Here is a 14,076-nt window from a genome sequence, read left to right as displayed (position 1 = left end):
TATTAAGTTACTTAAACTGGTGGGGAACGTGTCCTTCTATAGTTATATGCCCACCGTACCAGGTAATATTTAGAATAGATGGTATACAGAGGGAAGAATAAGATGAGAAAAGTAGAAAGAAGGATGTTCCACCTCGTCAGTTTTTTCCCGTACCTACAGGGTTGTTCAGGATATATGCATGTAATGATCCCATGGTTTTTCAAGTGGCCTCAAATTTTGTACCGGTGTTTTGGAGGATACTGATGATTTTTCTCTTCTGTTCATGAACGGACACGGCAGCATCTTGACATATAGGTATTATCCTCCTGTTAGGAGATTGACTAGGCAGAAATAAACAGCATGTTAAGTGTTAAAACACATCAAACAGTACAGTACAGCCATGGGGGCAGTCCCCCTAGGTACATCCCCCTTCTCCCTGCATCTGCAGCCTCAGTTTTTGTCTGCCTAGCACAGGAGAATGTAATGGCTCCCTGTGGGCCCATGTGGCCTGGAGATTTAATATTTTTTTTTCTGCATTTTTGGATTCTGATATCTACTATCAACTGCCGACTGAGTGACAGGCTGGGTCCTCGATCCTTGTAGCCCCCTCATTTCGGCCATCAAGCATGTGCCAGCCTTTTAGCTACGCGCTGGGCTGTCCACGACATGTCCCGTTGCTCCAGGGGCGGCCAGTGAGCTATATGCTCCAGGGCACACATATGACCGGGCTCTATGTCCATGCCACAGTGTGCCGGGCCGACAGCCATGCCGTAACCGCACAGACGTTGGTTTTGTCTGGGATGCCTTCAGCTGGTCGTCGCAGAACGGTTAAGTAGCTCCTCCCTAGGCTCTGGGTATCTGGGACGGCTGCGATACAGGGGTCCACCTGGGGGGGACTCCATCCTACGGCTGGGGGCTGTGCGGCAGGTCCATTCTTCAGGGGGTGCTCTTTATTTGCCGTGTGTGTGGGGGGACTGCTTTAGGGGTCCTGGGTGTTAGCTGCCGTTGTTTTGTGTCTGTGTGTTTTTTACTTGCAGCCGCAATCTTGGCGGCGCCCGGCGCCATTTTAATGTGTTGGCCATTTTCTTGTAGCCCGCGTGCTCTGCTTACAGAGTGGCGGGTCGGCGGCCATTTTGGGTGGTGTATTTTGCCTTTAGTGGGCAAAATATTGGTGCGAACGGCTCCAGCACACTGAGGGACGGCATGGGGAGAGCAACTCTAGGAGGCCTGAGGCGGACGGCAGCTGTACCTGGTCAGGGTGGTGGGTCCTCTGGGGGGCCCTTGTCTCTCTCTGCGGCAGCTAGGAGGGTGGTCTGTGTGTCTTGCCTTACATCCCTAGGGGTGTCAGGGGGTGGGTCAGCATGGCGTCGGAACTGGACGCCTCGTCCCCAGACATGCCTGAATTGTCAATTATTGCCCCTGCCGTTTTTGTGGATGCGATGGTCCTGGAGGCCATTGTTGCCAGGGTGGAAGCGGCGCGTGGACAAACAGGGGGTAAAAAGTGCCTCCTCCCGCCTTCTTCCGGGGATGCCTCTGACACGAAATCGGGCCCAGCTACTGCTCCCGGCCCTGGTTACCGATGTGTCAGAGGATGCAGGCCTCGACTGCACGGACAGTGAGGATGACTCTACATCAGGGTCGGCGCATGATAGGGCGCTGGTAGGAGCACTTATCACCGCGGTGCGGGATACTCTGAAATTGGAGGATATGGCGGAGACATCAGAGATGTCTGTCCCTTTTTGGATTCCGTAAGCCGGCCCGCACTGCTAAGGTGTTTCCTTTTGTGTTCCTTTTCTGGATAAGCTTTTGTACAAGGAATGGGATCGGCCACAATTTTTTTTATCTGCCCCAAAATGTTTGGCGTTAAGTTATTCTTTTGAGGAGAATTTCTTGAAAAAATGTACTTCTCCCCCATCAGTGGACCCCCCCTGTGTCGAGACTGAACAAGGTGACCACGTTACCTGTGGAAGGGGATCCTGCCTTCAAGGACCCCGCAGATAGGAGGGCTGAGGCAGTGGCCCGCTCCATGTTCACGGTGGTGGTGTCGGCAGTGCGACCGGTCGTGGCCGGGGCTCTAGTGTTTCAGACGCTTACTGAATGGGCAAAAATGTTGCTTCAGGGGTTGGAGGAGCATCAGGCTCCTCCGGACTACGTGGTGCTGGCCAACCAGTTAGTGCAGGGCCTTAAATCTGTCTGCGAGTCAGCCCTGGATATGCTTCCCTTTCTCTCCAGAGCCTCTGTCTATGCGGTGGTGTTGCGCCGCCTTATCTGGCTTAAGTGTTGGTCTGCGGACCAGTCTTCTAAGAAGGCCTTGGTGGACTTGCCCTTTAAGGGTGAAAGGCTTTTTAGGGCCTCTCTGGATGACATGAATAAAGATGCCACAGGAGGTAAGAGCACTCTGCTATCACAATCCAGTAAGGGTAAGGAGCCTCGCCGTAGGCAGGGGCCCTCTTTTTTACCGCCCACAAGCGTTTTTTTCGTCCGCTCCGTGCTGCAGGTAAGCGCTCCCAAGCCGCTACGACGCCTAATGAAGAGCAGAAGCGCCCCTGGTTCCTGCGGACAAACCTGCATCCGCATGAAGGTCTGCCCACGCCCGTCACTCGGGTGGAAGGCCGTCTTCGCGAATTCGCAGCTCGGTGGACGTCTCTTCTTTCCGACCGGTGGGTTTGCTTAGTAGTTTCCTCGGGGAACAAGGTAGAGTTTCTCTCTTGCCCACCAAACAGATTTTTTCCCTCCAACCTCCAACTTCCTCCGGGTCGTTGGGAGGCCCTGTTTGGGGCAGTTCAGGATCTGCTGGTGAGGGGGGTGATTGTGCCTGTCCCATTACAGGAACGGTTTCAGGGCTTTTACTCCAATCTGTTTGTGGTCCCCAAGAAGGAAGGGGTCCATCCAATCCTGGATCTCAAGGCCCTCAACTGCTTTGTGAGAGTGCAAGGGTTCAGGATGGGGTTGGTCTGCTCTGTTGTCGCGGCTGTCCATCCTTGGATATCAAGGACGCATACTTGCATATCCCCATATGCTCCAAGCATCAGAGATTTCTGTGCTTTGCGGTCGGGGAAGACCACTTTCAATTTGTGGCCCTCCCCTTCAGCCTGGCTTCGGCACCAAGGGTTTTCACCAAGGTGCTCTCCCTGATACTGGCCCTGCTAAGGCAGCGCGGAATCGCTATTGTGTGCTACCTGGACGACATTCTGAGAGCCTCTTCAGGCTCAGAATTAGAGGAAGATGTCTATCACCTGCCAGACCCTCCGGGAATTTGGTTGGGTGCTAAATGTTCAGAAGTCGGTGTTGGTATCGTCTCAACACCTAGAATACCTGGGGCTGGTCCTGGATTACCCGGAGGGGAGAGTTTTTCTTCGCATGGAGAAAATAGACGCTGCGGGTGGCGGTTGACAACCCAAAAATGGTTGTCGCTCCACTTTTGCATGCAAGTTCTGGGTCTCATGGTGGCCTCCTTCGAGGTGGTGCTGTATGCTCAATTTCACACTCGAGTGTTACAGAGAGAAATTCTGTCGCGTTGGGACAAGTGCCCTTCGTCGCTGGATTGTCAAATCCGGGTGAGCCCTAGTGTGGTGGCTGACATGTTCGGTTCTTCGGGCCAGAAAGTCGTTTCTTCCGTGTCGCTGGACGGTGGTCACAACGGACGCCAGCCTCACCGGCTGGGGGTAGTGTGGGGAGTTCAGTCGGCCCAGGGGCGATGGACTCAGGAAGCATCCCACCTGCCGATCAATGTCCTGGAACTCCGGGTGATCAGGCTGTGCCTCTCCAAGTGGTCTCTAAGGCCCCGTACACACGGGAGGATTTATCCGCGGATACGGTCCAGCGGACCGTTTCCACAGATAAATCCTCTCGAGGATTTGCGCGGATTTTGATGCGATGGAGTGTACTCACCATCGAATCGAAATCCGCGCCGAAATCCTCTGGCAATGACGTGTCGCGCCGTCGCCGCGATGATGCGGCGACGTGCGCGACGCAGTCATATAAGGAATTCCACGCATGCGTCGAATCATTACGACGCATGCGGGGATCCCTTTGGACGGATTGATCCGGTGAGTCTGTACAGACCAGCGGATCAATCCGCTGGGATGGATTCCAGCGGATAGATTTGAAGACACGTCTTCAAATATTTATCTGCTGGAAATCCATCGCATGGGAGAAAAATCCGCGGAAACAGATCCGCTGGATTGTACACACCATAGAATCTATCCGCTGAAACCCATTCGCTGGGATTTTTCAGCGGATGGATTCTATCGTGTGTACGGGGCCTAAGACTACAAGGCCGCCCAGTCAGGATCCAGTCAGACAACACCACGGCTGTGGCATATGTCAATCATCGGGGGCACAAGAAGCTCGGCTACAGCAGCGGAGGTCGCTCTCATCCTCAGGTGGGCAGAACGGAACGTACCGGCTCTATCCGCCGTGTACATTCTGGGTGTACATAACTGGCAGGCGGACTACCTAATCGCCAAACGCTGGACCAAGGAGAGTGGTCGCTACTTGTGAACCCTCCCTAGCCATGACCGATTTAGTCAAGACTATTCACGCCTATCCGATTCCAATCTTTTATATAATGGCGGGTAATTGGTTGCATATATTTGGTCTATCCTGGATGGTAGATGTACTCCTAGATATGGAATGTTAGACTCATGCCAGGTGAATATGAGGTGGCTTTTTAGCCTGGAAACTAATGAGTCTGGGAGATTTATGTTGAGGGCCTGCGACTTTGACATGAAGTCTCGAAATGTTTCCGAAATCTGCTAGTAAACAGGAGACATTTGGTAAAGCGATTAGTGGTGATGTGATGAAAAGTAGCAGATCATCTGCAAAGTGCACATTTGTGTGATTGTGGGCTACAGAGTACTCCATGTATATCCGGGTGGTCCCTGATCATTATGGCTAGAGTTTCGATCGCTATTGCGAAGATCGGGGGGGATAGGGGGCATCCCTGTTGTGTGCCTTTTAGAGGATTGTAAATTTTTCAGAGTAGTATCCCTGAAGATGGTACTTGTGCTTCAGGATACGAGTATGTTAGTGAAGTGTTGACCGAAGCCCCAACACTGTAGTATACTGAATAGATGAGACAAAGTCAAAGGCTTTTATGTACCTATCGATAAAATAATTCCCTTTTTGAGGTTGCCCTCCATCTCATCCCGATCTCAACAGTGAGATAATATCTATTGCCTTGTCTGCAGGGGATGAACCCTACCTGATCGTTATGGATATATAAACTTATGAAGGAGGAAACCCTGTCTGCTAAGAGCTAATAAAAAAAATCTCTCTGCTGGCATCTTCCCCCCCAACCTTCTGAAACATGCACTAGTTACTCCCATACCAAAAAGTAGGATTTTTATAACGGCTTACCTGTAAAATCATTTTTCCCCAGTCGTCTTCCAAGTTAGCCCTTGAGAGATGGAGCTCTTCCCCACAATCGGGAAACACATTGCCATAATTTTCCTCCCTTTAAGAAGCGGTCCTTCAGGTCCCTGGTCAGTCTTAGTGTTTGCTCCATCCGGAGGAGACATGTCGCCATAGCAAGCCAGGATGATAGAAGAGGACGAGATTCCATTGGCACAGGCTCCAGGAGGCGAAAGCACCAGCAGGATACCGGTAGGCACAGCTAGATGGTGATGGTCACTAGCTTAGCTGGGGCTTACAGGGGTACTAGTGTCACTGGGTGTGCACTGTATGGTGGAGTGTTCTGTAGTCTCACCGCCGTGGAGCCCCCTAACACCTTTTAAGGCTCTCAGAAAATTCATTACAGAGGTTAAACCTCCATCAGTTCATTATGGAAGTCCCTCTCCCATAGCCTCACCCAGATCGGAAGTCGCCACAGTGAGTGAGGGAGCGGGCAGCAGCGCAGCTAGCGTTATGGCCAGCGATAGCTCGGACCCAGAGCAGGAGGAGGGGAGAGAACAAAGAAAGGGACCCAATTACAAATTATTGCTAGAGGATGTGGATGATTTGCTTGTGGCCATTTATGAAAATATGGAGATTGAGCATGAAAAAGAACAACTTTCCAAACATGACCTGATGTACCAAGGTCTGAGGACGAAAAATTCCAAAGTATTCCCAGTTCATCCGGTGATGTCAGACACCAAAAAGCGAAAAACGAATGGACAGACCCAGAAAATAAACCATTCTTTGCGGCTAGTCACAAGAAGTGATTTTCCTTTTAGTGACTATCCAATGGAAGTATGGAACAAAAATCCAAAATTGGATGCGCCACTTTCCAAAGTCTCTAAAAAAAATCATTAGCTTTTGAAGATATGGGACACCTAAAATATGCTATGGATAAGAAGGGAGATATCATCCTAAAAAGAGCTTGGGAGACAAGTGTTGCCAGCCTATAAAACCAGCACTAGCCTCCACCTGCGTGGCAAGAAATCTTGAATTTTGGTTATCCCAATTACAAGACCATATTAAAAATGGGACACGTAGGGAGGAGATTCTGAAGACTCTTCCAGTGCTCTCCAAAGCAGTCGGTTACATTGTGGATGCATCCACAGTGTCCTTTTAAACTGGCAGCAAGGTCAGAAAGGCTTGCTGTCACAGCAAGACGTGCGATTTGGATGAAAACCTGGACAGGTGATGCTGCATTCAAAACAAGATTGTGCAATCTACCATTCACCTGTGATTTTCTTTTTGGTTCAGGCCTAGACGAGGCCTTGGAAAAAACAGCAGATAGAAAGAACACCTTTCCTGCTAAAAAACGCAAACCTCCACAAAAAAGTTTTTTTCGTGGACGAAGAGATCGTCACCAAGAAGAGAAGAAAGAGTACCCTAAGAGAAACTTAGGCGACCATGGAGCTCAGAGACACATATCTCCACATTCCCATCCAAGAAGAGTCCCAGAGATATCTAAGGTTAGCAGTGGAGATAGAGGGAAAGGAATACCACTTCCAGAGCAGAGCTCTTCCTTTCGGGTTATCCTCGTCACCAAGGATATTCACTAAGGTGTTAGCGGAAGCTCTGGCCCCCCTAAGGTTAAGGAAGATGACCGTAATACCGTACTTAGACAACCTACTGTTCACAGCACCATCAGAAGCACAGCTGGTAAGAGATCTCACCGAAGCGCAATTATGGTTAAAATTGCTGGGCTGGATTCTAAACTTAGAATAATCAAACCTGTGTCCCACTCAGAACATCCGGTTCTTGGGGTATCTACTCCACTCCATAGAGCAGAAGACGTCCCTCCCAGAGAAGAAGATCCAAAATCTCATTAAGAGGGTGAGTTCTATGCAGAACAACCTCCCGATAACCATCAGAGAGCTGATGTCGGTTTTGGGTCTGACATCATCGATACCAGCAGTCCAGTGGGCAAAGTATCATCTAAGGCCACTTCAAGTATTCCTCTTAAGAAACCAAAGAGAAGATCTGGACAATTCGGTATTACTCCCAACATCTGTGAATTAGTCACTATGGTGGTGGAGGGTCCACACAAACTTAAATCGGGGTCTGGCTTGGTCATTTCCGATCGCACAGAAATTGACCACAGACGCAAGCACTTGGGGTTGGGGAGCTCACCTAGCAGGGCAACCTGCTCAGGGGAGAAGGTCCCCGGAAGAAGCCAAAGCATCCTCAAACTGGAGAGAGCTTATGGCATTTCTGTGAAAACAAGCCTTTCTGTTTGATCAAGTATCCTTGAGTAATCAAGGACTCTTGTGCGACCAAGCATGTTTTTTTATGCAGTCAAGCATCTTTATGCAACTAAGCACTTTAAAGTGACCAAGCATCCTCATGCGACTATGTAAAAATCATGTATATCCATACAAACAAAAAACATGTATCTTTATGTGATCAATAATAAACATGTTTTGTTACTTGTTTTTACCCCACATGCATTTTGTACCTTCCATACGCATGTATTTTATGCATCCTGTGGACTGGTAAAGAGGAAGTTATCCTCCAATGTGCGTTTCCGCAGTCATGCGATTTAGCTGTTTAGCAACAATGTGCACCAGCAACTGTGCATCCCAGCAGCTGTGCATTTGGCTAGATTGTAGGCAAGCACCTGCATGAGGATCCTGTGGAGGTTTTCTAGCAACCTATACCCCTCAGATAAAGTAATGAAACTCATCGGAGGGGGAAAAAAAGCTTATGGGGTGCCCAATCAGCATAACAACTGTTCCAGTAATGGACGGAATGAAAAGGTACAAGAAGCCTATGAGAATTTAAAAGGCCCCAAAGAAGAGACAGAGGCTTTGGCCGTCTAGGCTAAGGGTAAGTTATACGCAGCATGAATCTCTGTAAAAGACTGCAGCTGCACTTTAGAGCTTGTGAGGCTTCTGATACCTCTGCCTCGTCAGATTGCACCTGTTCCCTGTCCCCTGATGGTGATTTTTCATCATCAGACTGTTGAGCCTCTGTTTGAGGATTTAGAGTAGGGGAAAGGGACCTACCCCACTTTCTGCTCTCTTGTGAGGATGCTGCTATTATAGCAGCTAACCTCACCTATAAACCAACCAATGCAAAAGTGTCCTCAATGACATGCAGGGCTGCAATGTTGGGAGAGGCTGCAATGCCTGACGGGAGCAATGGCTCATCCTGTGCGGCTGCCTCAGGTCTCTCTGGGGAGGATGATATCATGCAGGCATGTCTAGGACCTTTAGATCCAGATGGTGACACTTTAGTGACCCTCTTTTCTGCCCCTCAACCCCTTCTACGGGGGGACATAGTCCTAAGCCCAAGGCAGAGGTACTAGCACAGGTGCATCTGCTGAGCCTAGTCTGGCAATATACACATGCCTGCTAATCTGCACAGCCTGATGGTGAGTAGGTGTCTAGTATGCTTGAGTCCAATCCAAAAAAGGTGCTTACGTGCCCCAAAAGCCCCTGTGTCCCACTGCTTTACAGGTCTCTTGGCATCTGGGGTTTTAAATGCGCTGTAGCTTGCTGTGCACGCCGCACATGCACGCTAACGGCAACCACGCCCCCTCCTCCCCCGTTGCTCCCATAGAGAAAAGTACGTTACCTGCGTGCGCATAGGGGCGGCGGCGAGATAAGGGAGAGAGGACCTCATCCGGGGGGGGGGGGGCTGTGGGACCCCCCCCCCCTTATAATATTCGTGGCAGAGCCTGAAGCAGAAGGTTTGAGCAGATCCACAGACCGGCTGCACTGAGCTTTCATCCCGGAGAGCATGTAAGTAAAACACCAGGTATGTGTCTTTACTCCCTCTAGTGGCGGAAAACAGGTAAAACATGCAACTACTCACAGAAGAGAAACCCGGGAATTTCTCAGCGCTGTCTTCGCTTACCTTACTTGATGACCAGACAGATTCAATCTTCACCTATCATGGTGGGTTATGTTGTGCCAACCTTCAGGGTTCTGGGTTCCTAATTAAAGGAGGCCTCTTCCCTGGACCTGTAAGGCACTCTGCCAGAAACCTTTTGGGCATTTTTTAATACGTGCCTACAAGAGACATTACATGCAAAACCTCGCTCTTCCACGAGGCCGGGTATCCTCCATCTTGGCGAAATGTCTGGCCCTAATGGATAAATTTGGTTGTGTAACTCCTTAACCCCCGCAGGGGCCCTCAGCAGAGCTGGGAGGGGTTATATAGGGAGCAAACTTCCTGTCTTATTGATTTCACCAGTGTCCAGCACCTGAAGGCGAGATATAACCCACTTAGTAATTACTATGATGCTCTGTGTCCCGTGATGTACGATAAAGAGAAGGCCTCACTAGACCCCACCAGTCTCAACCACCTAAGACCCACCTTTACTCCCTTTTGCCTCCAAACTCCTTTAACGTTTAGTCTACAATCGACTGAGCAACCACCTCATTGAGAATGACCTTCTTGATCCTCTTCCGTTTGGATTTCGTCAACAGCACTCCACAGAAACTGCTCTCCTAAAACTCACAAATGATTAAAAGCTAAAACCAACTGTCATTATTCCGTACTCTTACTCTTGGACCTCTCAGCTGCCTTTGATACAGTTAATCACCCCCTCATCCTCGAAAAACTTGATTTGCTTGGTATCCATGGCTGTGCTCTCTGTTGGTTCAAATCTAACCTACTTCACTGCATTTTCAGTGTCACTTACAACTATATTTCCTCCTCTCCAACACCTCTTACCTTTTGGGGTCCCACAAGGTTCTGTCTTTGGACCTTTACTATTCTCGATCTGCACATCCTCCCTGGGTCAGCTGATAGCCATTTATATGCCGATGACACCCAAATCTATCTCTTCACCCCTCAGCTCACCCCATCAGTCTCTTCACACATCACTGATTTACTAACAGACATATCAGACTGGATGTCACACCACTTCCTCAAACTGAATCTATCTAAAACCCAGCTCATAATATTTCCTCCCCCACGTGCCCCTTCCCCCGACTTCTCTGTCAAGATCAATGGCACAACTATCAGTCCGTCCCCACCTGCCAGGGTGCTAGGGGGAACTGTCCTTTCAGACCCACATCCAAGCCCTGTCCAAATCATGCCGCCTTAGCCTACGCAACATCTCTAGAATATGCCCCTTTTTTTTTAACCAATGACACCACCAAGCTTCTAATTCACTCATTGGTCATCTCTCGTCCCGACTACTGGGACTCACTCCTCATTGGTTACCTTTACATACACTATCCCCCCTTCAGTCCATAATGAATGCTGCTGCAAGACTCTTCCACCTTACCAACCATTCAGTGTCCTCCCCCTCTCTGCCAATTCCTGCACTGGCTTCCCCTCACCCAATGAATACAATTCTAAGTACTAACAATTTACAAAGCCGTCCACAACTCTGCCCCCAGCTACAGCACTAACCTGAAAAAGGAGAGAAGTTGTGGGACTTATAAAAAAGTATCACTACTAAGTTGAATGAATCAATGTAAACCATGTTGAATTATTACAAAAGGCATACATACACTGTAAAATAGTAAAACAATAATATAATAAAATATTATAATAATTGGTCTCGATGGATAAACAATTCACGATTACACACAATTATCTCAACATGATATACGTAGTAATGTAGACCAAAAATTTAATGATAACATTATTATATTTATATTTTACTATTTTAGTGTATGTATGCCTTTTGTAAAAATTAAACAACATTTACATTGATTCATTCAACTTAGTAGTGATGCTTCATATAAAGTCCCACAACTTCTCTCCTTTTTTTCAAAATACTAGGGATGGAGGTAAATCATAGTTATTGCCTCACACAAAGCCCCAACTTTATCTTTTGTTCTCATCTAATTATGGATGGAAGCACAAAACTATACTATTATATCTTCATTATCATTTGTGACCTATCTTTGCCATGATGGTTTTATCATTCAGGGGCCAATTCCAGTAGCTTTGTAGCTTTGCGTTGTTGTCCCCAGGAGTTGCGCCCCGCACTGGGGCCTTCCCCCTCCCCCTTTGTGACAGGTGGGGCTGCCACTCGTTGCAGGTCAACGTCACACCTGCATGCCGTGCAGGTGACGTCAGTCATGATGTTGCAGCGCCAAGATGCTTATCCATCAGTGTGTACCATGAGGGAGGTTTGAACGCCATAACGCTGAGCGTAAGTTGTTGCTCAGGCGATGGCGCCGCCTTCCCTCTCAATACGCTGAGTGACATTGGTGGTCGCCTTTCGTTTGCGGCTGGTACATTACTCATGCACTGCGCCAACATTCTGGTTTGTTTCACCTGTAATACTAGCTTGCATTATCCCTCCAAGTACTTTATGGGTTATCTTACTTACCTACTTTATTTACACTACCAATTTGGTCACTACCTTGCCTCTTTCAATGTCCAACACTAATTTCGTTTCACTTTATTTTCTATTTTCACGCTCACTTGGGTTTAGCTTTCTTTCTTCAGTTCATCAGCTGTCTAATTAGCTTATTGTCAATTTACCAATTGTTACAGATATTCTTGAGAATCATCTACATTATGAACGTTATACAGTATCAAATATACCACAGCTGAAACCTGGAGATCCCATCTATATGCCCACCTTTTGGCTGCTTGTTCCGTCTCCGTGGCTCAGGTCTTACCGCCTCAGCTCCCAGGGATGACGTCTTCTAAAGTACCTTCCATCATTGCTATTGTCAACAATTTTACCCATATACTGTAATTGGGTGAGAGTGTTCGGGATCTTTCAAGTTCCCCCTCTTCCTTCTTTGTTTTATATTTTCTTTTCTACCAACATATCAATCTGGCTATACTCCCAAAACCCTGCATCTGCTCCTGATGAGTGGTAATGTAACCACGAAACGCATAGAGCTTTCCTGTGATGCAACGCCAGAGTGCCCCATGTGCTATTGATTCTATCTTAATATAGTTTATCCTAATGAATCAATCCATCGTTGTTTTTATGCCTATATGTTATTACATTTTTGGTCTACATACCCAAGGTCCATTACTATGTATATCATGTTGAGATAATCGTGTGTAATCATGAATTGTTTAGATGATATCTATCGCGACCAATTATAATATATTTTTATATAGATATATAGATTATTTTAAACAAAAGATTTTTATTGGAAGTATTTACTTAACAATACAGATTAACATTGTTGCGTTAGTCATTTATAACACAATTAGTTACCTTGGTTCATAAGATTAATCTTATAAAAATAGTATTTGATCGTCTGAACCAGCCTACCCCTAATGGGTTCAAACTGTAGGCATGGATAGGCCAACAATTGAATTAGTTGAATATAGAAAATTATAATTTATTATATATTTTTTTTTGTTTACCATTTTACAGTGCATGTATGCCTTTTGACTGGGAGCGGGTCACCTGTGTGCATGGAGTGTGCAGGGCCTTGTGGGGGCACTGCCTTCATCTGTGGGGGGCACTGCTACCTTCATGTGTGTGGGGGGCACTGCTACCTTCATGTGTGTGGATGGGGCACTGCTACCTTCATGTGTGTGGATGGGGCACTGCTACCTTCATGTGTGTGGATGGGGCACTGCTACCTTCATGTGTGTGGATGGGGCACTGCTACCTTCATGTGTGTGGATGGGGCACTGCTACCTTCATGTGTGTGGATGGGGCACTGCTACCTTCATGTGTGTGGATGGGGCACTGCTACCTTCATGTGTGTGGATGGGGCACTGCTATCTTCATGGTTGGGGGGGAGGGGCACTACAGCGAGCAAGGCCCTCTGGTTCATCTTGTACAAAATTGTATTGTAACAGTAATGTCTGCCTTCATTTTGTTAAGAGCTCCGCAAACTGTTGGCGCTATATAAATCTTGTATAATAATTTGCATTTTAATGAGTGAGATAAGTATTTAAACCCCTTTGCAAAACATGATTTAGTACTTAGTGGCAAAACCCTGGCTGGCAATTAGAGGTCAGACATTTCTTGTAGTTGGCCACCAGGTTTGCACACATTTCAGGAGGGATTTTGTCCCACTCCTGTTTGCTGATCCTCTCCAAGTTGTTGTGGTTTTTCAGGGTCAGTTAGCCCACACAATATTTATTAAGTTATTTTTAACGAAGATATTTTTGAATACAAGTCAATCTATATGACACAATCTATAATATGAAACTTATTCACGGAGATGTATGATCATACAAAATAGCTACATGTATTGGTTGACAAAAATATGAATATTTACATGAAATTAAAATACCAATTGCATTACATGAACGACTTTGAAAATCAATAAAAATACTCGCAAAATGGGCATGCAGTCCCTTTGACATAATGCTGTCATGATAAATTCTCAATAGGTTCACTAATCTTGTGTAAATGACAATGAAACAGAACGTCTGTATTTCACACGTCCAACCGTTACTATACTGCATGTAAGTAAGTGGGTAACAATGTGAAATAAATTGGACGTTTGTTTTGTCACTAAAATTGGAACTATGCAAAAAGAAAAATATAAAGATAAATTGAATCTTTAGAGAAAAATCTACCAGTTATTGATTAATGAGAATAAATCATAATTGCAAAATATTCAATACTTCAATATTTTAGAGAACAATAAACTCAAGATAAAATCAAAATTACATAATTACCCATTCTAAAATGGCTATTTTCTACTGGCAAGTGACCAGCGTTAAGATGGCTGCCGTGGCTTTCAGGTGTCTAGGAATCTTCATGAGTGTAAAGATTTGTCTTCATGCATGGTGCATGTGTGTCAG

At 46.9% G+C, this 14,076-nt stretch overlaps 1 protein-coding gene across 3 annotated transcripts in view; it reads left to right on the top strand.

Annotated features, from left to right (window-relative positions):
* Positions 1 to 14,076, top strand: part of RETREG3 (reticulophagy regulator family member 3) — a 493,168-nt gene that overhangs the window by 159,202 nt on the left and 319,890 nt on the right. The window lies entirely within an intron of this gene.

Source organism: Rana temporaria, chromosome 12 (assembly GCF_905171775.1).
Source record: "Rana temporaria chromosome 12, aRanTem1.1, whole genome shotgun sequence".
In the NCBI taxonomy this organism is placed as follows: Eukaryota; Metazoa; Chordata; class Amphibia; order Anura; family Ranidae; genus Rana; species Rana temporaria.
Note: the sequence above shows the minus strand (reverse complement) of the source record. Positions and strands in the feature narration are given on the sequence as shown.